The sequence below is a fragment of the Paroedura picta genome, chromosome 14, assembly GCF_049243985.1.
Source record: "Paroedura picta isolate Pp20150507F chromosome 14, Ppicta_v3.0, whole genome shotgun sequence".
Taxonomy (NCBI): domain Eukaryota; kingdom Metazoa; phylum Chordata; class Lepidosauria; order Squamata; family Gekkonidae; genus Paroedura; species Paroedura picta.
In genome coordinates, this window is record NC_135382.1 from 13,890,125 (window position 1) to 13,912,504 (window position 22,380).

Consider the following 22,380-nt stretch of genomic DNA (forward strand, 5'->3'; position numbering starts at 1 on the left):
TGGGCCTGCAGTTCTGTCTCAGCTTCGGGGGGAGGAGCGCGGGGCCGCGTTTCAGAGGAGCCTCTGGGACACGGGCTGGGCGGGTGGCAGCGTGTCCCTTACCCCAGTGGTCCCCAACCTTTATTAGGCTGGGGACCGGCAGGGCATCGGGCTGCGCCCACGGGGGCCACGCCCTGCGGGCCACGCCCGCGGATCGGGCCGCGCCCGTGAGCCGCGCCCGCGGATCGGGCCGCGCCCGCGAACCGCGCCCGCGGATCGGGCCCCGCCCGCGGATCGGGCCGCACCCGCGGATCGGGCCGCACCCGCGGGCCGCGCCCGCGGATCGGGCCTGCACGGGCGCGGCCTGCACGGGCGCGGCCAGGCCCTGATTCCCTCTGCCCGCCGTCCCGCAGTAAGAAGCTTCCTGGGCCGCAAGCTTGCGGCCTGGGAAGTTTTTTACTGCGGGGGGGGGCGGGCAGAGGGAGCCGCGGCCCGGCGCGGGGACCACTGCCTTACCCTTCCCCCTTCTCCCCTTTCAAACCCCATTTTTATAAATGGGCTTTGAAGCTAGTTAAAGATAAAGGTAAAGGTATCCCCTGTGCAAGCACTGGGTTATGTCTGACCCTAGGGGTGACGCCCTCTAGCGTTTTCTTGGCAGACTCAATACGGGGTGGTTTGCCAGTGCCTTCCCCAGTCATTACTGTTTACCCCCCAGCAGCAAGCTGGGTACTCATTTTACCGACCTTGGAAGGATGGAAGGCTAAGTCGACCTTGAGCCGGCTGCTGGGATCGAACTCTCAGCTTCATGGGCAGAGCTTTCAGGCTGCATGTCTGCTGCCTTACCACCCTGCACCACAAGAGGCTCTGCCTTCTTGCAAAGGAATCACTAATTCTAGGCTCACATAGAAACAGTTGGGAAAACTGCATGCCTTCTTTTCTTCCATTTCTTCCCTTTAATTGCATTTGCATGAGGAATGAAACCAATTTGTTGTCATAATTTTAAAAAAATCTGCAACTTTTGATTGTGAATAGTATAAGATCAAAAGAGTATTGCTGGATCAGATCAGGGGTCCATCTCATTTAGCATTCTGGTCTCACATAGTGGCCAATCAGTTCCTTTGGGTGGCCAATCACAGAAATTTGAAACAAAGCAAGAATATAAGAAAAGCCTTGCTGGATCAGAGCAGTGGTCTATCTAGTCCACCATAGGATCACACATAGTGGCCAACCATTTCCTCTGGAAGCCCTCATAAGAACATAATATCCCTTGTGGATTAGACCAGTGGTCCATCTAGACCAGCAACCTGTCTCACAGAGTGGCTAATCAGTTCCACTGGAGGGCCAGCAAAAGGACACAGAGGCTGTCTGGCTCTGGGATTCAGAAGCTTAGTACCTCTGAATGTGGAGGTTGCCCCAAGTCACCAGAGCTAGTAGTCGTTGATAGACTGATATCTCTCCTCTGCACTTTTCCCAGCTTGAAATGTAAACTGATCAGGCATAGCAGGTGGGGGGGGGGAAGCGGTGAATCTAAAGACCCTGGTTCAAACTTAATCTCCACCGTGAACCACATGGTAGCCTTAGAAAGACCCAGTGAACACACATGAAGCTGCCTTATATTGAATCAGGCCGCCAGTACATCAGTAGCTCTCTGGACTCTCAGGAAGAGCTCCTTCACATTACCTACTGCCTGGTCTTTTTTAACTGGAAATGCCAGGGATTGAACCTGTGACCTTCTGCATGCCAAGCAGAAGCTCTGCCACTGAGCCACAGCTCCTCCCAAGTGTTCTAAATGCTACATATGAATACTAGTCCTGAATGATAATGTAGAGTTGTAAATATTACAGCAAAATGGTGTATGTCAAACAGTTAGAGTTGGTGTTGTAATTAAAAGCAACTGCCTCTACTCTGAAGAACCAGATTTGATTCCACACTTCTCCACATGCAGTCAGCAGTGCAACTTTGGGTCAGTCACAGTTCTCTCAGAGCTCTCAGCCTCACCTACCTCACAGGTTGTCTGTTGGGGGGAGCAGAAGGATTGGTGATTGTAAGTGATTTTGAGACTCCTTTGGGTAGTAAAAAGCAGGGTACCCAAGAACCCAGCTCCTCTTCTTCAGTGACCAGCCTGGAAACTATGGGTTCTTAGCCTAACTTCTCTTCTGAATAAATAGGGGAAAGAGTTATTTAGAGCAGGATTATTAAGCATATATTTATTTATTTATTTATTAATTTATTATTTATTAATTAGATTTATTCCTCGCCTTTCCCCGGAGGCCCGAGGCGAGTTACAGACATATAGAAGAAGTTAAAGACATATAGAAGAAGAAGCCTTGCGGAGGGAGAATCAGCATGGCTTACTTCATGGAAGGTACTTTCTCACCAACCTTTGGGAGCTGATTGAGAGTTTCACAAGCAAATGGATACAACTCATCTGGTCAATATCATGCCTTTGGATTTCCAAAGGGCTTTTCCTCTCCAAAGGCTCTTGAGTAAACCTTACAGTCATGAAACAGAACAATGGGTCTACTCTCTTGTAGAGTAATAACTGGTTGAACAACAGGAAGCAGTCAGTAAGATAAACACAGCATGGAAGGAAATATGCACAGGATCTCTAAGGGATCTGAATTGGGATGAGTCTCCAAGTGACTGAAGAGCTCCAAGAGAATCTCTCCAAACAGGGTGGACAGGCAGCAAAATGAGATTCAGGGCCATTCTGCACAGATTCTTTGTAGGAAGAGTGTGGCAAATTATAATCGCTACAAAAATGTGGTTATGCACAGTGTCGTAGACCATCTGACATACTCCTGAAACCGATCCGCAAAACGTGTTTCGTTGTAGTGCTTTCAGGGAAATCCCAAAAAGTGGATTCACCCTCCCAAAAGCACTACACTCTTGCAACCAATCTGCAACACTAACGGAAAAGTTCTGTGCATTACCATTGTTGTGATTTCAGCAAAGTCCCTCCCCCTGGCTCTCTCCTCTGATCTTCCGGCGAAGCGATCACCATTTTTTTTTCTCGGAGCGAGCAGAGATCAACGAACCGGTGAGCCTTCATTCACCCAGCGAGGCTTCCCCGGCTGCAGTCCCTCCCCAGAGCTGTTTTGAGTCACCAAGCACCACACAGCCCCATTTGCTGGTTTATTTTCCCTTTATTTTTCCCTTTATTTTCGGCTGAAAATCGCGCCCGTGCGGGGGGGGGATTTTGTTTTCACTCGGAGGGAGTGTGGCAACGATGAAACGGCAGCTAGATGGGTCTCTCCGTTGCAACGAATCAACGCAGATTCGTTGCAACGTGTTTATTTTTTTTAAGAACCTGCCTTAAAGGGAAAGGGGCTTTTCGGGAACATGATAACGGCCACCCATTGGCTGCTCGTTTGGTTGATGGCCAGGGGCGGGACAAAGCTCGGCAAATATCGCTTCCTGGCTAGCGATTTTTGCCGAGACCAGAAGCCTGTGGGAAACGATAGAAATGCAACTGGATTCCACTACAAAGGCAGGTATGCATAATGACAAATTCCACTATTTAAAACGGCGTTTTTTCGTTCCGAAACCAATTTGCAACATTGATCCTGGTGCGGAATGGCCCTCAGTATTAACTAGTGTAAAGGAATGCATCCTACTGCAAAAAAAAAATCCTAAAACGCAGGGGTAGTCAACCTGTAGTCCTCCAGATGTTCATGGACTACAATTCCCATGAGCCCCTGCCAGCAAGCAACTACCCCTGCTGTATACAGTGACTGTGACTGAACTGGGGATGATAACCATGATGAAAGGGATCATTTGATACCTGTATGAAAACGTCTGTTCAGTGAAATGGTAGATCCTGTGCTAGGGATTATTAGGAAAAGGTTTTGAGAACAGAACAGCCACGTTGATCGTACTTTTTGTATCAATCTGTTGGGCTGCTGTGTTTGGAACGTGGCGTACAGTTCTGGAAGCCAAATCTCAACGAGAATATCAGAGCGCTAGCAAGCTGTGCAGAAGGCCAATCCAAAAAAGGTTGCAGCTCTTTCCCTGCAAGGAAAGGTTAAGGAGACTGGGGCTTTTTGGTTTAGCACATTAAGGACGTCTAAGGAAATCTACATATGCAAAGTAAGAGACTTCAGGGAGAAAAGCTAAGCGTGCTGGGTTTCTGACGGCGTTCAGGCTCACCCAAAATATGAAGATGAAGAGGAACCGTTTGTTCTTAATAGCTAGATCAAGAGGTCACCAAACTTTTTGAGACTCTTGGTGCCTTTGGAATTCTGGCACAGCGTGGTGGACACAGTCACAAAGTGGCTGCCACAAAATGGCTGCCACGGAAGGTGGAGCCATCCACAAAATGGCTGCTGCAGCTCTTCAGCCACAAAGAGCTGCGGTGTCAACTGCTACAAAAGCAATGTTTTTAAAAATCTGCCAAGCCAATCAGAAGTCTTGCTGGGCAAAAGACCCACTTGGCCCCTCCCATTTCCTAAAAATATGTCTGCAGGCAACACGTTGCCCATGGGCACCAAGCTGTAGGCTAGATAAATAAGCAAAAAATGGAAACTAATAAGGACCAAAGAATAAGAAGAGTCTCAAAGGCCATCTGGTGTCACAACCGTACCTGAAAGTTTATTCAGGGAGATTGTGATAATGGACAGGTTTTAGGGATGCCACACCCCTGCTGGGGCTGGGGGAAACCCTGTTTTGGTAACTCCCCCCCCCAACTTTAGGGATTTAAAAAATAGGGGATTCCTCCATCCCCACAATTCTTCCCACCAGAAACTCATAGACCCAATGTTTGCAGCTCCACCCACCACCATCGCATGCATTGGCTCCCTCTCCCCAAAACTTGCAGAGCTGACTGGCAGTTCCTCATTTTTTTTTGAGGGGGGGGGGAGTAAAGGTAAAGGTAAAGGTATCCCCTGTGCAAGCACTGAGTCAGGTCTGACCCTTGGGGTGACGCCCTCTAGCGTTTTCATGGCAGACTCAATACGGGGTGGTTTGCCAGTGCCTTCCCCAGTCATTACCGTTTACCCCCCAGCAAGCTGGGTACTCATTTACCGACCTCGGAAGGATGGAAGGCTGAGTCAACCTTGAGCCGGCTGCTGGGATTGAACTCCCAACCTCATGGGCAAAGCTTTCAGCCGGCTGCCTTACCACTCTGCGCCACAAGAGGCTCTTCCAAGGGGGGGGGAGTGGATACATTCAAAGATGATGTCTGGGCAGCACCTTTTCTGGGTTTGCCCATTGAGTTTGCCCAAAATCCAGAGCTCCACTTCTGACACGCCGACATCATTTCTGTGTGACATCCACTTGTTGGGAAGTTCCCAGCCACATCCCCAAATCCCCCTGCTGCCAGCCCACTTCCACCGGGCTACGCTTACGGGGTTGTGAGTCTGACAGGAGATGGAATAATCCGCCTCAGTCTCCTTTGGAGCAGAAAAGGTTTCCTGGTTATTAGAGATAAGCTAATCTTGTACTCTTGATTCATGAAAGAAAAGAAAAGTGACCCATTTGTCATATTCATGATTCATTTTGTATTTTGTTACAGCTCCAGAGCACCAGAATCTGGAGCATTTTCAGCTATGGGTTAGCCCTCCCTATAGTGGCTCTACTCCTGGGGTAGTCAAACTGCGGCCCTCCAGATGTCCATGGACTACAATTCCCAGGAGCCCCCTGCCAGCGAATGCTGGCAGGGGGCTCCTGGGAATTGTAGTCCATGGACATCTGGAGGGCCGCAGTTTGATTACCCCTGCTCTACTCTGTTTTGGAAACCAGGATCTGATCCCGAGAACAGGATCTTCAATGTCATAAATTAGTTTGTATTTGTCTTTATTGTATATACATGTTGATCAAATAAAATGTTCCCTGGGGGTTATTAGAGTTAGAATTTGGGGAGAGGGGGGTTAGAGGGGGTCATGGACAAAGGGGAGGTGGTCAGAGGCTAAAATGTAACCTTTATATGCAAAGGTTGGATATCCTGGAATGCCACTTGCTTGGAGGCCATAGTGGGAATAGATGCACCTTTTCTACTGTTGGATTCTCAAAAACATCTGGTTGACCATTGTAGAAAATGGGACTGCTAAACTAGATGGATAGTTTAGCATGTACAGTTTGCCTAGGATGGGTCATTTGAACTTGTGGGTCACTGTACTGAGAAAATGTGCTAACCAAATGTGTTAATGTGCTAACCAAATGTGCTAACCAAATTAGTTTTGTTGCTCACCCTGTCTTTTATACTGTTGACTTGCATCTTCCCCACATCTTCCTGATGTGGTTGACTCAGGGGGCAATTCCGCACCCGGTAAATGTAGTGAAAAGCCTATGTTACGTAGTCATTATATTCTGGCCCCTGCATATGATGTCACCAACATCCAGCATCTGGGCAGTAACTGGCTGGCTACATCCTCCATTTTAAAGCGCTAATTGGGGAATCACATGAAGTGGATTCACCAACTTATTTAGCGCTAGCTACCGGAGGGCAAGAGCCTCTTGTGGCTCAAGAGCTTCTTGTGGCTCAGAGTGGTAAGGCAGCAGACATGCAGTCAGAAAGCTCTGCCCATGAGGCTGGGAGTTCAATCCCAGCAACCGGCTCAAGGTTGACTCAGCCTTCCATCCTTTCGAGGTCGGTAAAATGAGTACCCAGCTTGCTGGGGGGGGGGGGGTAAACGGTAATGACTGGGGAAGGCACTGGCAAACCACCCCGTATTGAGTCTGCCAAGAAAACGCTAGAAGGCATCACCCCAAGGGTCAGACATGACCCGGTGCTTGCACAGGGGATACCTTTACCTTTACCTTTACCTTTACCTTTACCTTTACCTTTACCTTTACCTTTACCTTTACCTTTACCTTTACCTTTACCTTTACCTTTACCTTTACCTTTACCTTTACCTTTACCTTTACCTTTACCTTTACCTTTACCTTACCGCAGGGCAACCAGCAGAGAAAATGTATGGAGGCTCAAATGTGCTAAAGGCCCCTGCCTCATCCCGCCCTCACATCCGCCTCCCTCTGCCCTGTTCCCGGGGACAGGAATGTCTTTTAAAAAATGTTTAACATCCTGGAGCAACGAATAGGTAGACAAGCATGCAGGCAATGCCAGAAATAAAAGAATTTTTCCCCAAAGTTGTAACACAAAGCATGCCTCTCTAAAGGCCCTCCCCCACAAAAAGTATCAGGAACAAGATTAATTTTTAAAAGTATCCAAAGACTTGTGACTTCATAAGGGGTGGTGTTCAAAAATGCTTTACATCTATCATTATATGCATAGGCATTTAAGCAGAGAAGTATGAATTTAAAAGAAAATTAGTAAGTATCGCAGGACCGTTAAAGCATGGAGAAAGGGGATTGGTTCCTAGAACTGATTGACAGATGGAAGAAAGTCACGTATAAAGCATGTTGCTCTTTTCCGCCATTTCCAGCATTCAACGTGGAAGGTGAGAAGCACAAAAAGGCAGCAAACAAAAGCAACACAACAAAAAGGTAAGGAGGGGCTTGGAGGTGCGATAATATCTAGCACTACGCCATTCAGCTGGCATAACGCTATTTCTAGCAATGTGCGGAAATGCCCTGAATTTCTTATGTATACATTACAGTCTTGAGCGTGAGGCTCAAAAACATACTTTCTAAACAGCAACTGATATCAACACAACCGTGCTACAGTCTAATTCCCTGTGCTGTAAATTGCGGCTAAATTTGGTGAGAAGTAGAGATATGGGGCATTTCACCATGAGCATGTTCAGTAGCTCAAGTAAGGTGTTCAGAGGTGTTGATTGAACATGAGCCAGTCTGCTGGTCTGCATGGTTCGTGCCAAACAGCTGCTAACACACATTAACAAGTTTGCACTGGGTTTTGACAAAACCGTCCCTTCTCAAAAACACTGACATGGAAGCCAATCAGCGGCCATTACTGTCACTAGGGTCTACTCAGGCAAACATCAAAAGGTAGGATTTCATTTAAAAAGAACTATAATTTGTGTCAAGGAATGCAAACGAAAGCCATGGATTCCCAGGGCTAGTGGTGCACAAGAAACAGACTTTTGTAAATATATATACACATGTGTGTGTGCGTGACTTTTATTAGAACACATTTTAGAATATCAAATTACCAATTAGCATCACCAGCCTCAAAAAGCAAGCTGCATAGACAATAAGAAGCACCAGCTTAACTATCTAATACATTCAGAAATTGCATTAGATGGCACAGTCTTCTCTACATTGTTGATAGCAAATCATAGGTGTAGTAGACCTTTAGTCTATAAGAATCCAAGCTAGTTTCTCTTTCTCCAAGCCCCTGGGCCAGTTATAGTTTTTGGCCCACCTGGATCAGATGATAATGATGATGATGATTCAGTCAGGATACATCCTGGCTAGAACTCTCTGAAAAATTACCTCACTACTCCTGATTCTTCCCCTCCCATTTTGTGGCTCGCAAGTTCTCAAGGAGAGCCTATTAGTCCCTTCCATAATTTGGCCATGAAGATAAGAGGGTTGTAGGTTGAGAGACCCAACTGGTAACACCTGAAAGATGGAATATGTTATTCACTAGACACATTAAGCCTGTTAACGCCAATAAATGCTTTGTTGTTGCACATTAAGCCTTGAGGGTATTGTGAGTCAGCCCTTAGCACAGGACTCCTCAGGAGATGAGGAATCTAGATCTAACAAACACAGACTGAAGGACAGTCTCTGGAGAGAGATTCTACAGAAGGTTCATCTCCTGACAATGAACCTCCCATACCTGAGCCATCAGCACACTCTCAGAAAAAGAAGGACCCAACTCACTTGTACACCATTAGAGCAAAAGAGCTGGTAGCAAAGACAAGCGTTTAAAGACAGAAGATGTAGTGCTCATCTGTAAGCTTTCTATTGCAACTGGAAGAAGAAAGGAGCTCTTTGCAGGATGACGGCTGAATGGAGGGACTCAGTTGCTGGAAGCAATCCCTGGATCAGGACCTGGGGATTGCCATGCCCTATATAAGTGGATTGCAACAGCAGGTCAATGTGGGTGAAAACTGGATCATCATTACACAAGAGTGACAAGACCCACTTGGACTGCTTGGAAACCCTAACCTTGGCCTCTTGGATTTCTTCTGGATCACACCTTGACCTTCTATTTCGCCCAGCCTCTCACCTTGTTCCTGACTGCTGCCTGCCCAGACCTTGGACTGTATCCTGACTATACCCTTGACTGCTGCTTATCCTGACCTTAGACAACACCTGTGACTTTTGCCTGGAACATTCTGATGCTGTGCCCTTCCTGCTAAGCTGCACAGAGGGGAGGAATCAGGGCTGCAGTACCGCAAAATCTGTAACTGATTTAATGGTCTATTTCAACAATTGGCTTCTGAGCAGGGCAGTCCTGTGGCAACGATGGTGGAGGGGGGACTGGAGCTGGGATGCACAAGAATGCAAGTGCATGAGAAGATACTGGGCAAGGCAAGGCAAGGCTGCAAAGGAAGCAGGCTGCCCAACAGGCTCCATAAACAGCTGAACTGATTATCCAAGATTCATCTCTGTCCTCTGCCCTCCCCCAATTATTTTTTTAATTAGGAAGAAAATCTCTTTCTTCACAAGAGTAGTAGTAGAACAAGAGTCGGTTCTTATATGCAGTTTTTCTCTACCAGAAGGAGACTCAAAGTGTCTTACAGTAACCTTCCCTTTCCACTCCCCACAACAGGCACCCTGTGAGGGAGGTGGGGCTGAGAGAGCCCTGATATTACTGAAGGAGAAGAAGAGCTGGTTCTTATATGCCACTTTTCTCTACCCAAATGAGTCTCAAAGCAGCTTACAGTCACCTTCCCATTCCTCTCCCCACAACAGACACCCTGTGGGGTAGATGAGGCTGAGAGAGCCCTGATATTACTGCTCGGTCAGAACAGTTTTCTCAGTGCCATGGTGAGCCTCAGGTCACCCAGCTGGCTGCATGTGGGGGAGTGCAGAATCGAACCCGGCATGCCAGATTAGAAGTCTGCACTCCTAACCACTACACCAAACTGGCTCTCACAGTCACACATGATGCGAATCAGGGCAGCAGGAGAAGATGCGTTTGGCTTTCACTGCTTTCTAGGATGTCCGATTGCATGTTCTTTCACCTCTCACATCAAAGGGACCTTCATAAGAAGCAGAAGGTTCCAGATCATCTTTAACATTTGGGAGAGATAAGCAGGCCCCCAAAGCTCACTCTGACAGGGCTTTCTGGGATTTGTTCAGAAGGCACTGTGTGGAAATGTGAAAAAAAAGAGCCAACATAACCCACACCCACGCAAGAGAGAACATGGAAGCTTGAGGAGTTGCATGTCAACCTATGGATGAGGCCCTAGACTCTTTGCTTCCTCCTACACCGAGCTCAGTGCTGGGTTTCTTCAAGTCCAGACAGCTCCTGACCAAACATTTCTATAGCAACAAGTCCACATGGCACCCCCACTGTCTGGCTGGGTGATAAATAGAACGTCCTCGAAGCCTGTGAAATTGAGTCGGAAGAAGATAAGCCGAGTTCTCCAAGGGCTCTCATGCCACAGGCTTGTCCCTAAGCAACACCCACGATCAAGCAAGAGGGTGAAAGGTGGGGATAGATTTCCACAGGATAACCTCAGATGCAAATGTCGCCTAATGGATTTGTTTGGTTCAGCGTCTTTTCTGTACCTGTGTCTGCATATGACAAAGGGAATTGTAGTGTAAAACCCTTGTCTATGTCTTAGAATCACAGAATAACTAGATTAAAAGCCCATTGTATTGTTAAATACAACAGGCGCTAGCACGCCGTTTCCTGACCCCGGCCACTTTGCAGCCCTCCTGCCAGCCCCCCCTACCCTGCCACCTCTGGCCCTCTCCCCCTGAATCCACACACTCAGCATGGGGAAAGGAGCAAGCCCACCACGTCTCCAATGTGGGCCTGCTCCTTTCCCCGCGTCGAAGCCTTTCCCCTGCCCCCCCCCGAGGCCCCGGCTTTGGTGCAGGGAAAGAAGCAGGCCTACCGTGTTGGAGACGTGGGGGGCTGCTACTTTCCCAGCAGCAAAGCTTCTCCCCCCAGGCCACTCACCCCCGAATCTGGGACATCTGGGACGGGCCAAGGGGACAATTGGGAGGCTTGCATTTCGCGGTTCCCGATTGGCCCCTTCGAGTTTTTATCCCAGACTCACCCCGCCCCTTTCTCCTCCCACATAGCCCTTACCCTTTTATTTTTACCGCTCCTGCAGAGCGGTTTCCAGATAGAGTTGGAAGGGACCTCATGGTCCAACCCCCTGCACTATGCAGGACACTCACAACCCTGTCAATCATCCACTGTGACCTGCCACCCTCTTGAGCCTTCACAGAATCAGCCTCTCCGTCAGATGGCTCTCCAGCCTCTGTTTAAAAATCTCCAAAGATGGAGAACCCACCACCTCCCGAGGAAGCCTGTTCCACTGAGAAACCACTCTAACTGTCAGGAACTTCTTCTGGATGTTTAGATGGAATTTCTTCTGCAAGGTATTGGAGTGTCGGGTGATGCCCTTGGCCTCAGAAACGTGGGATTCAGCACCGTATTCACTGAGCCACCTTTCAGGTGAAATATAGGAATCTCAATCTAAATGGGCAAAAAAGAAACCGTGGGCCTATGGGGGGAAATTAGTTGCAAGAATGGAAATATTGCCTCTCAAAGATAATTTTTCCCAAGGCTAAGCCCTGGTCATCCTAATTTTCTTCCCTGGACTTTGGCCAGATATTTTTACTCGTTCGGATCTCAGTGCTAGATTTCATGCTGATCGTGCAAAATACTCCATTTCATTATGAACAGAAGTCTTGGGACGGTAGCACTAAAAGCATAGTCAAAAATGGCACCATAGGATCTTTCTGCAGGTCTGATGTAAATTCGGGGATTTTTTTTTGGAGGGGGTGGGGGAGCCTATTCAGTGAGTCCAATTTATTGGCCAAAGATCGTCCACTGCATTCGGCTTTCTGACTAGAAGGCCCCAGTTTGGCCGCGTGGATTCAGCAAAGTGAAATAATTCGGGGTTCATCTATTGTTCAAGATAGATTCAAGTCGGTAGCCGTGTTGGTCTGAAGCAGCACAACAAAACAAAATCAGAGTCTAGCGGCACCTTTAAGACCAACAAAGAAAAGCTCACGCCTTGAATAAATCTTTGTTGGTCTTAAAAGTACCCCTGGACTCTGATTTTGTTTTGTTGTGCTGATTCTGAGTACAAGCATTCAAAAGCTCACGCCTAGAATAAATCTGTGTTGGTTTTAAAGGTACCCCTGGACTCTGATTTTGTTCTATTGTTCAAGAGTTTGCACAACTCCTGTTTCCGCACAGGGTGTCTATGGGAGAGAAAGTAGATGCGTACCGAAAGGACTATCCGTATCCTCATCAGCACAGAGAGGCAGAAGGAGGGAAGGGAGGAAGAGTTTCTAGGCAGAGCTGGAACTGGAGCTGCACAGATGGCCGTCTAGGGGACCCTCAGTCTGCAGCGACAGCAGTTCGAGTTCTGGAGTCAGCCAAGGAGGGACTCTAAATCCTTGCTGGGTGCCAACCGTATGTCGGAATGCCTTGTTGCAAGGGTAGGCAAAAAAGAGAGAGTTAACCACCGCAAAGACCCCACAAGCCCCTTATGTGATTTCGTTCCCATAAAGCATTGCGCTAGCAACATTGCCACCTTTGGAAGAGTGGGGAAGTAGATGCCCCCGCTGAAAGAGCACATTGTTGTATTTTGAGGGCAAAATGTGTATGCGTAGAAATCCCATGTATGCCGGGGATAAACATGAACCACTATCTAGAACAGAGATTCCCAACCAGGGTGCTGGGGAAGCCTAGGGTTCTGTGAGAGCTCTCCAGGAGTCATACGGCCTTTTCCAAAAGTTCATGTGGCTGCTGACATCACTAGAGGTCACTGGAGCCCCTTTCCCCTGTTGCTGTACAGCCTAGTCTCTTTCTCCACAATGGAAACAGTGAGTGATCAATCAATTGACTGACAGGCTAGCTCCCTTACTCCAACACTCGGTAGCTCCCAGTTGAATTCCGGATTAAGTTTAAGGTTTTGGTCTTCCCCATAACAACCTATGGATGTGAAAGCTGGGCCCTGAAGAAGGAAGACAGGAGGAGGAGAGATGCTTTCGAATTATGGTGTTAGAGATGAATGCTGTGAATACCATGGACAGCCAACATTACCAACAAGATGGTTTTAGAGAGGAGCAAACCAACCATGTCATTAGAAGGGAAGATATTACGGTTAAAGCTCACTTACTTTGGACATACCATGCGATCAAATTCGCTAGAAAAATCATTAATGGTCAGTGGCAAAAGGAAACGTGGTCGCCAAAGGATCTGCTGGCTCAACACGATCAAAGCCAATACAGGGATGACCATGAACCAACTAAAAGAAGCAGTCAGAGACAGGGGTGCATGGCGAAGACTTTCCTATGAAATCACCGAGGGTCGGACACGACTGAACGGATAACATCATCATCATCATCATCATCATCATCATCATCATCATCATCATCAATCGCTAAAACCTTAAACTTAAGGTTTTGGTAATCACCTTCAAGGTCTGGGGCCAGTGTACCTGAGAGACCGCATCCCTGCCTATACCCCCCAAAGAGCCTTACACTCTGCCACCTCCAACTTGCTGCGGATCCCTGGCCCCAGAGAAGCATGTCGGCCCTCAACAAGGGCCAGAGACCTCTTGGTCCTGGCCCCCACCTGGTGAAATGAGCTCCGTGAGGAGATCAGAGCCCTGCCCGAACTTCCACCAGGCATTTGGCTGAGGCTGACCAACTCAAAACATCTGTTGGTGTCCCCCCCCCCTCGGACGCCTCCTCCATGACTGAACAATTTGATCTCCCCAGGGATATGTCAGTGTTGTTGTTCATGCTATGTTATGTTATGAGTGTTACCTGACAGATTGTTATAATGTTCTATTTATAACGTTCTATGTAAGCCGCCCAGAGCCGAAGAGAAGGGCGGTATAAAAATCCAAACAAATTAATGTCACCATTTCCAGGGTTCCATAAAACCTGAAAAATATTTCAGGGGTTCCTCGGTCAAAAGGTTAATTTTGAACAGTGGTTCTCAACCTTCCTAATGCCGGGACCGTTTAATACAGTTCCTCATATGGTGGTGACCCCTAACCATAAAATTATGCAAGTGTTCTTTCCCAGAAATTAAACCGAAACTGACCAAGGGTGTGAAGATCCATTGTTCATGATGGTATGTCAATTGGCTCCTCATTTCAGTTCTGCCTCTTGTCCCACCATGCCGATCTCGCTATTTTCCACTGCTCCAGACAGACGAACGCTCTATCTCGATCTACCCCACAAGGCTGTTGTGTGGATGGCACCCCCCCCCCGCCAAGCTGCTCACCCTGCTGCACCCTGACCCCCAGGTTGAGAACCACTGATTTATAAGGTGCCTGTTCCTTTCCAACATTGAGGGAGGGCTGTTTTTGCTTTCAAAAAGGCATGAGGGGAACAAGATCTACTCCCCATGGCACTTTTTAAGTGGCCAAATTCTTCTCTAAAATGGCATCAGCGGCCACATATCCCTCCTGCGGCCACCTCAATGTCCCAGTTGGCTGCCGGGATTAATCTCAGTGGGGAGTTTAGCAGTGAGAAATGGATTAGCAGAAAGCAAAATTGACGGGATCTGGGAGAAGTGTTTAAGTGTCACCTTGCCCTTCCGTGACCTCTAATCCTTGGAGCATCTGGGCAGGACCACAGGACGTCTTCCCTAAAGGGCCTGCCTCTCCTCTCCCTTACTGCCGTGCTGCAAATTTTTCATGCATCGCTCTGTGCTCATCCCTCCAAAATCTCCCATTGTTTGTGCAAAGACGGTGGTCTGTCTCCCGTAATGAGCGCCAGGGGAGGGGGCTGCTCAGAGTTTGTGGATGCTCCTGTCCTGTACGCTTGGCCTTTGATCACTCCGCTTTGCATTATCTGAGAAGACACGATGGCTGCGGAGACACCTCCCTCCCCGCACACCCCTTCTCCCCCTTCCCAGCAGTCATCAGAACGGGAGGAGAGCTCTCCCCCACCCTCCTGCCGGAGAAGGCTAAAGCAAGCTTGTGGCAGCCTGCATGCGAAGAAGTTGCTGTGGGCAAGGCCGGGAAAGGAGCAAGAGGCACCGGAGTGAAGCCGACAGGCAGGGCCGTGAGCAGGCAGACGCCTCTTGGGGGGCCAGATCTCGACGCGGGCCAAGCATCTGCTGCCGGATGCGAAAGCATCTTCTCCTCCACCCGGCCTCTGTGTTTGTAAATAAAGCCGATGCTGCAAAGAAGCCCTAAAGTTGACGTGGGTTTCTCTCTGGGTTCAGGGCGGACAGGGACCCTGGAAGTGATTGGAGCTCTTTATTAGGGGTCCCAGCATGATACAAGCAGAGGCAGAACGGAATCAAGAAACCCACAGTTAGCGAAGGGGGACTATCCAATCCTATGTATTTAAACTCTACGGGAGTAGTCAAACTGCGGCCCTCCAGATGTCCATGGACTACAATTCCCAGGAGCCCCCTGCCAGCGTTCGCTGGCAGGGGGCTCATGGGAATTGTAGTCCATGGACATCTGGAGGGCCGCAGTTTGACTACCCCTGATGTATTATGTTATAAACTTTAATAAAAGAAAATTAAAGGAAATAAGAAACCCGCAATCAACCCCAACTTATATCCACAATAGACCTTCCCACCCGTGTTTTCTATTGGTCAGTTTTGCCTTAAACGGACTAGATCCGGCAGGTGGGATTTAGCCCGGCATCGGTCGGTTACAATCCTGCCTTGCACCTCGAGCTTGGTCCTCAGCAGAACTGCCTTCACCACACAGCCGGCCCCTGGAACGTCTCCCTGCTTAGAGGCTGGGGCGAAGCTAGCCATGTTTGTTGGGTTGCCAGCTCCTGGTTGGGAAACTCCTGGAGATTTGGGGGACGCAGCCTGGACAGTTGCAGCCCTCCGTGTTTGCAAGTTGCCTCTGTGCCAGGATCCTGCCCCGCAGGTAGCCGAGGGCAGACGCTAAGGCGAGAGGCGCTGATCCAGTCCAGCACCTCCTGCCTCCCCAGGCCCTCAGCCCCTGCCAAAACTGGGCAAGGCAGCCCCAGTTGCCAGGGCCCCTTTGGGAAGGGAGCTGGGCCGGGCAGGGGCCAGGGAGGGGGCACACAGTCCCTTAGAATCAGGGCTGCCAACTTCCATGAGGGGCCTGAGATCTCCCAGAACTACAACCGGTTCTAAGGCAACAGAGTTCAGCCCCCCTGGAGAACGGGGCTGCTTTGTAGGGGGGAATGAAGCCCCACTCCTCCCCAAACCCTGACCTTCCCAGGCTCCACCCCTTCGAATCTCCAGGAATTTTCCAACCTGAGCTGGCATCCCTAGATATTGTTCACCTTCCAAAGCATCCATGTTCTCCAGGGGAACAGATCTCTGTAGCCTGGAGAAGAGCTGGAATTCTGGGGGATCCCCAGGGCCCACCTGGAGGCTGGCACCCCTGCCTCCCAGCTCCCCCGCTAACTGCCTGCCTGTGACCAAGGTCGAGGCTGGGCCGCGCTGTCTGCCCAGGGATGATGATGATGCGGGGGGGGGGGGCGTTCATTAGCTGGGCGGCCTGCCCTAATTGCCTGCTGGAGCTCAAACAATTGCGTTAGATGCTGCTTTGCCATCGGAGGAGGAGGCTGGCAGAGGAAGACAACGAGGGTGCCCGGGAGGGGCGCCTTGCCGGGCGGGGGGGAGGGGGTCAGCGGTCCTGGCCAGCCCAGCGCTGGAGAAGGGACGGGAGGGGACGGGGCGGGGTGGGACCGGGGGGTGTTATGGTGCGTGGAAGCAACCGGCTAAGCAGGCTCTCCTCTCCAGCCGGTCGCCTGCAAACATCGATCCGAGCTGGTAGGGAGACAAAAAAGATTGACAGGCCAATGAAAGTGCTTTTTTATTTTCTCTTGCACCTACCTTAGGGATGCCAGCCTCCAGGTGGGCCCTGGGGATCCCCCCAGACTAGAGAGATCCGTTCCACTAGAGAAAAGGGTTGCTTTGGAGGGGGGAATCTATGGCACTGTGCCTTGATGGTGAGGATGCCAGCCTCCAGGTGGGCCCTGGGGATCCCCCAGACTGGAGAGATCCGTTCTGCTAGAGAAAAGGGCTGCTTTGGAGGGGAGGACTCTGCCATCATACCCCACCAAGGTCCGGGGGGGAGGGACGGACCTGGCATCCAACTCTGCCTGTCTCTGCCACCTGAACTGCTGCTCCATCCCATCATGAGCCCCCCGTTCCTTTAAGCAAGCCAAGGGGCAGGCGGATTCCCAGAGCAAAATCCGCTGCTGTAGTTCTTTAGTGGTAGAGCAGATGCCCACTGGAGGAAGAGCCTTTGTGGACCCCCCCCTCCTCCATCCTGCTTGTACAACAGGGGCTGCCAAGGGATCCTGTTGGTGTGCTCCGAGAGGCAGAGGGAGCTGGCAGCGCATCCAGCGCTCACAGAATTAGCTCCGCATCATTTGGTGGTTTCTGCTCTACTAATTTTCGGTCCAGGCCTCATTTACAGCTCTTTAATCTCACGTTTTAAAGGGCCAGCTTCCCACCCTGGCAGATCCAAGAAGCCGGTGGGGAGGGGGAGAACATCCTGAACTGAGCTGCAGAAAACTTTGAATTCCCGATTTGATCATCTGCCGTCGCCTGGAGGGATAGCATCTCTTGTCACTGAGACCCAAAGCGTGGGGGGCACAGATATTTGCCTGGCTCTGCTTGGAGTCCCGGGGGAAATGGTATCCATTGCTAGTAGTCCGAAGAGCAGACTGGTGAGAGAATGTGCACCAAACAGAAGGTTAGTTCAACATGCTGGCTGCATTAGTCTTCCAAAATATTGTTGCAGTTCCCACTTAGAATTAGATTCAGATGAGGTTGTCAGCATATGACAGTGGGCCCAATCTTGTGGAATTTTTGTTTCTTTCAGCATGCTTCTGTTGGAAATCTGGAAGCAAAAGAGCAGGCCTGTTACCAGGGGTCCCTCCTGGCTATCAGGCATAGCCAGGATTTTCCCTGACCCACCCTTCCAGTTTGGTGTAGTGGTTAGGAGTGCAGACTTCTAATCTGGCATGCCGGGTTCGATTCTGCGCTCCCCCACATGCAACCAGCTGGGTGACCTTGGGCTCACCACGGTGCTGATAAAACTCTTCTGACCGAGCAGTGATATCAGGGCTCTCTCAGCCTCACCCACCCCACAGGGTGTCTGTTGTGGGGAGAGGAATGGGAAGGCGACTGTAAGCCGCTTTGAGCCTCCTTCGGGTAGGGAAAAGCGGCATATAAGAACCAACTCTTTTTCTTCTTCTTCTTCTTCCCGGCCATGTGATAAAATCATAGGGTTGAAAGGTTCCATAGAGGCCATCTAGTCCAACCCCCTTCTCAATGCAGGGTCAGCCTAAAAAGCAGGCTTTCTCAACCAGGGTTTTGTGAAACCCTGGAGTTTCTTGATGGCCCTGGATGGATTAGAGGTCAGTGTGGGCAGGCAGTTTCCTGCATAGTGCATGGGGTTGGACTAGATGACCCTGGGGGTCCCTTCCAACTCTATGATTCTCTGATTCTTGGATTCTAACTCCCGTTCCTCCTGTGTGGGAACCCCATCCAATTACGCCAAAGGGCATGATACTTCTTTGCACAACTCTATCTCCATCTCTGACCTTTCAATCCTCCAGTCTTCTCAGCAGGGCTCCTTTCCAGACTGTGGGTCTGGAAGAGACAGTGGGTCCAGAAGATCACAGAAAATAGGCCCTGGGAGCAGAGGGCAGAGATTTCACCCATGTCTAATTTTCCCCTGCAGGATACCTTTGAGGGAAGACTTAAAAATCTTAATGTCCCATAACTCCTGGATGATTATTAATATTTGTGTCAGTTGTGTTGTTGTTGTTGTTAGGTGCAAAGTCGTGTCCGACCCACTGCAACCCCATGGACAATGATCCTCCAGGCCTTCCTGTCCTCTACCATTCCCCGGAGTCCATTTAAGTTTGCGCCGACTGCTTCAGTGACTCCATCCAGCCACCTAATTCTCTGTCATCCCCTTCTTCTTTTGCCCTCAATCGCTCCCAGCATTAGGCTCCCAGCATTAGGCTCATTAGTCAGTTGTGTATTGCTGATTAAACTTCTGGAAACTGAGAGGGAGATGGGGGGAGATTTCTGGCCCCCTGGAATTTGGTCGCAACTTGCTGTTCTGCGTCCGCAGGGAAAGGATTCCCGAAGGTGCCAGATTTTTGAGTATTTCATTGCCTTTGGTTGGGAGGAAGGAATCACTAGCAGCGACACAGAGTCTTTTAGAACAAAGGTGGCTGTATGCTTAAGAAGCTGCAACAAGAATTCTCAGATCAGTGGCTACCGAAAATAAACTATCAAGGGGGTTGCAATCCGGAGAGAATAAAAACACTAAGCCCAAATTCTTCACTGACTTGATTTCGAGGCTATTGGGATTTTGTGGCATTTTCTCTGACAGGAAGAACAGCTGTTGAGGTGGTTTTTCCTCTCCCCCCCCTCTTTTTTTAAAAAAACGCCTTTATCTTTATCACTTTACATGCAGTCACCCACAGGAAAGTGTAGGTGGAATTTATGTATGAAAGCGTATTCTTGATACTTCTTAAAATTCCCTGCTATCCAGGTGCCTCATTTCCTTCTGCAATTTAGTATTTAAATTTTGGGTACATCTTCTCATTCCTGGTGATTTCTCTTCCTCCACTGGTTTTTCTGCTTTCCTTAAATAAAACAGCTTGCTCTGCTGGGAGCCGACCTGTAAGATGTTTAAGGAGCGCTTAGCGCTACCTGGCTTGTGACAAAAAGACCTCAGATGGACTCTCTCCTGCTTAAAGTGACTTAATTGGTGGAGAAATCCCAATGAGGTTCTGTCGGGATTGCTGATCTAAGCAAGACCATCCAAGAGGACACTTTCTCCTTTGACTCCCAGTGCAGTAAAATAAAGTACATTATTTTGAGGTTCAGTTGGGCCACCATGTTGGTCTGAAGCAGCAGGGCAAAGTTTCGGTCCAGGAGCACCTTGAAGACCAACAGGGTTCTATTCAAAGTATAAGCTTTTTGCATGCAAGCTTGCTGCTTCAGATATAGTGAAACAAAATTTCCTCAATTAGACATATGAGGAAAGAGAGGACCAGGGGGTTGGGGTGGAGTGAGGTGTTTAATTGCCATTGTTAATTATGCATCTGAATTTTAGCTAAACCTTCCTGGAAATTAACTCTCCGCCCCCCAGCCTCTATCTATATGTATGTTTGAAGAAATGTTGAGCATTTCCGCACCTTGAAAATGTAGCCAGAGAGCATTGCAGCCCCTTCACATGATGACGTCCACCTCCAGAGGCTGGCCAGTGGCCGGGTCACAAAGTCCTGCATTTTACGACTTGGTGAATCCCCAAAAGTAGATTCACCACCCTAAAATGCGTGATGTCCCCGCACACAACCAGCTTTCAAGCAGCAGAAGGAAGGTATGGTGGGGGAAACGCGCTGTAGCCTGCCAGCTTTCTCCCGCCCTCACTCCCGCCTTCTCCCCCCCATCCAGCTTGGTGCAGATTTCTAATCTGGCAAGCCGGGTTCGATTCTGCGCTCCCCCACATGCAGCCAGCTGGGTGACCTTGGGCTCGTCACGGCACTGATAAAACTGTTCTGACTGAGCAGTGATATCAGGGCTCTCTCAGCCTCACCCACCTCACAGGGTGTCTGTGGTGGGGACAGGAAAGGGAAGGTGACTGTAAGCCGCTTTGAGACTCCTTCCAGTCAAGAAAAGTGGCATATAAGGTGATTGTAAGCTGCTTTGATACTGCTTTGATATGTATATAAGAACCAACTCTTCTTCTTCTTCTTTGTCTTCTTCCTATCCTGTGCCCAGAAAAAGAGGCAGAACTCCCCTCCATCACTGAACAAGTCCCTTCCCTCCCCAAGTACCTTGCAAGTACCTTGTCTGGGGGGGCAGCAGTGGCGGTGAGGCCTCGCAAGGAGGCGTGTGCATGTGCGGGCGGGAGGCAATGGCGGCAGCAGTGGCAGGCCTCGCACGGGAGTATGTATGCATGTGCATGTGTGGAAGGGGGTAGAGGAAGGGACGGGGGGTTGACAGCTTGGGCAGTGAGAATCTGCCTCCCTTGCCCTGCTGTATTTTGTTGTTGTTTGTCTTGAGTGACAATGAATGTGAATTGCCACGCATTGCTTTCAATTTTTAATATTCCTGTGCATATCTGATGCAATGTATGTGCATAGAAGGAATAAGTCATACATAATTTTAAAAAAAATTGGCATTGTGGGAACCGCTACCTGGATATGCTTGGATGGGATTGGTCAGCTAGAATGATTGACAGGCCGATGAGAGGTGCATTGCTCTCACATCGGCCTTTTCAAGTCACAACTACCTCACAGGCTGCCTGATGCGGGGAGAGGAAGGGAAGGTGATTGTACGACCCTCTGAGACACATGAGACCTGCTGGGTCACCGTGGCCAGTCACAATTCTCTCACGGCTCTCTCAGACCCACCTGCCTCCCAAGGGGCCTGTTATGGAGGAAGGTGATTGTAAGTCCCTTTTAGTAGCAAAAAGCAGAGTACAAAAAAGCAACACAGTCCTTCATGAAGGCAAAATTGGTCCCCTACCTGTCTTCAAGTCGCCTCCTACCTACCCGGATCTCTCGTTCCAGTCTCTGTGGTTCCATTCCTGGCTGAGGAAAGCCAACTCTGCATTGTTTGCTTTACTCTAATCAGAGCTACCCAGGTAGGATCTCCTGTTAGGTGGACCGGCTAGCTGACTCGTTGGCCTGGTACCTGCTCATATCAGGTTGTCATCTCACCACAAGAGTCCCAGCGGCCTCGGGCATTGCATGAGGGAAGGTTCTGGCCCAGTAGCAAGTGCGCCTCCCTCGTTATCCAAATAGGAGGTCTCCTAATTCAGCTGAAGAAATTGGGCATTATAATTGGAGACTTGGCGAAAGGGGGCAATGTCAGGATCTCCATCAGCATTTAGGGGGATGTTCCCTTAAAGCAGGGGTAGTCAAACTGCGGCCCTCCAGATGTCCATGGACTACAATTCCCAGAAGCCCCTGCCAGTGAATGCTGGCAGGGGCTTCTGGGAATTGTAGTCCATGGACATCTGGAGGGCCGCAGTTTGACTACCCCTGCCTTAAAGGAACCCTAAAGAACCAGCCAGATGTAAACTGGAGATGTTCTTTATTTGAGAAGATTAAAGAGGGACTAACAAGCACACAATAACAAGCAAAACACAGACACAATTGTCTGAGGAAAAGGGATAGCGTTTTGGCAAAAAGGCAATATTTACTTACCATCACGAAGCAGAGAGAGGCTCACGGATTCAGCAGTGAAACGACCAGCACTTTGGGGAAAGAAGGAAAAACATCTACACACAAGTAGGGATGTGTGCAAGGTGCTCAGAGCACACACACACACACACACACAACAGAAAGGCAAAATGATGTAAAAAATAAAAAACAAAGAGTTCCAATCAAAAGAAT

General features: G+C 49.3%; 1 long non-coding RNA gene across 1 annotated transcript in view; it reads right to left on the bottom strand.

Annotated features, from left to right (window-relative positions):
- Positions 1-15,513: 15,513 nt before the first annotated feature.
- LOC143823590 (uncharacterized) overlaps positions 15,514-22,380 on the bottom strand; it is a 30,116-nt gene continuing 23,249 nt past the window's right edge. Inside the window, exons 3-4 of the long non-coding RNA XR_013226514.1 lie at positions 22,192-22,241; positions 15,514-17,852 (exon numbers count right to left, since the gene is read on the bottom strand). This is a non-coding gene — a long non-coding RNA (uncharacterized LOC143823590). The remainder of the gene's footprint in view (positions 17,853-22,191; positions 22,242-22,380) is intronic.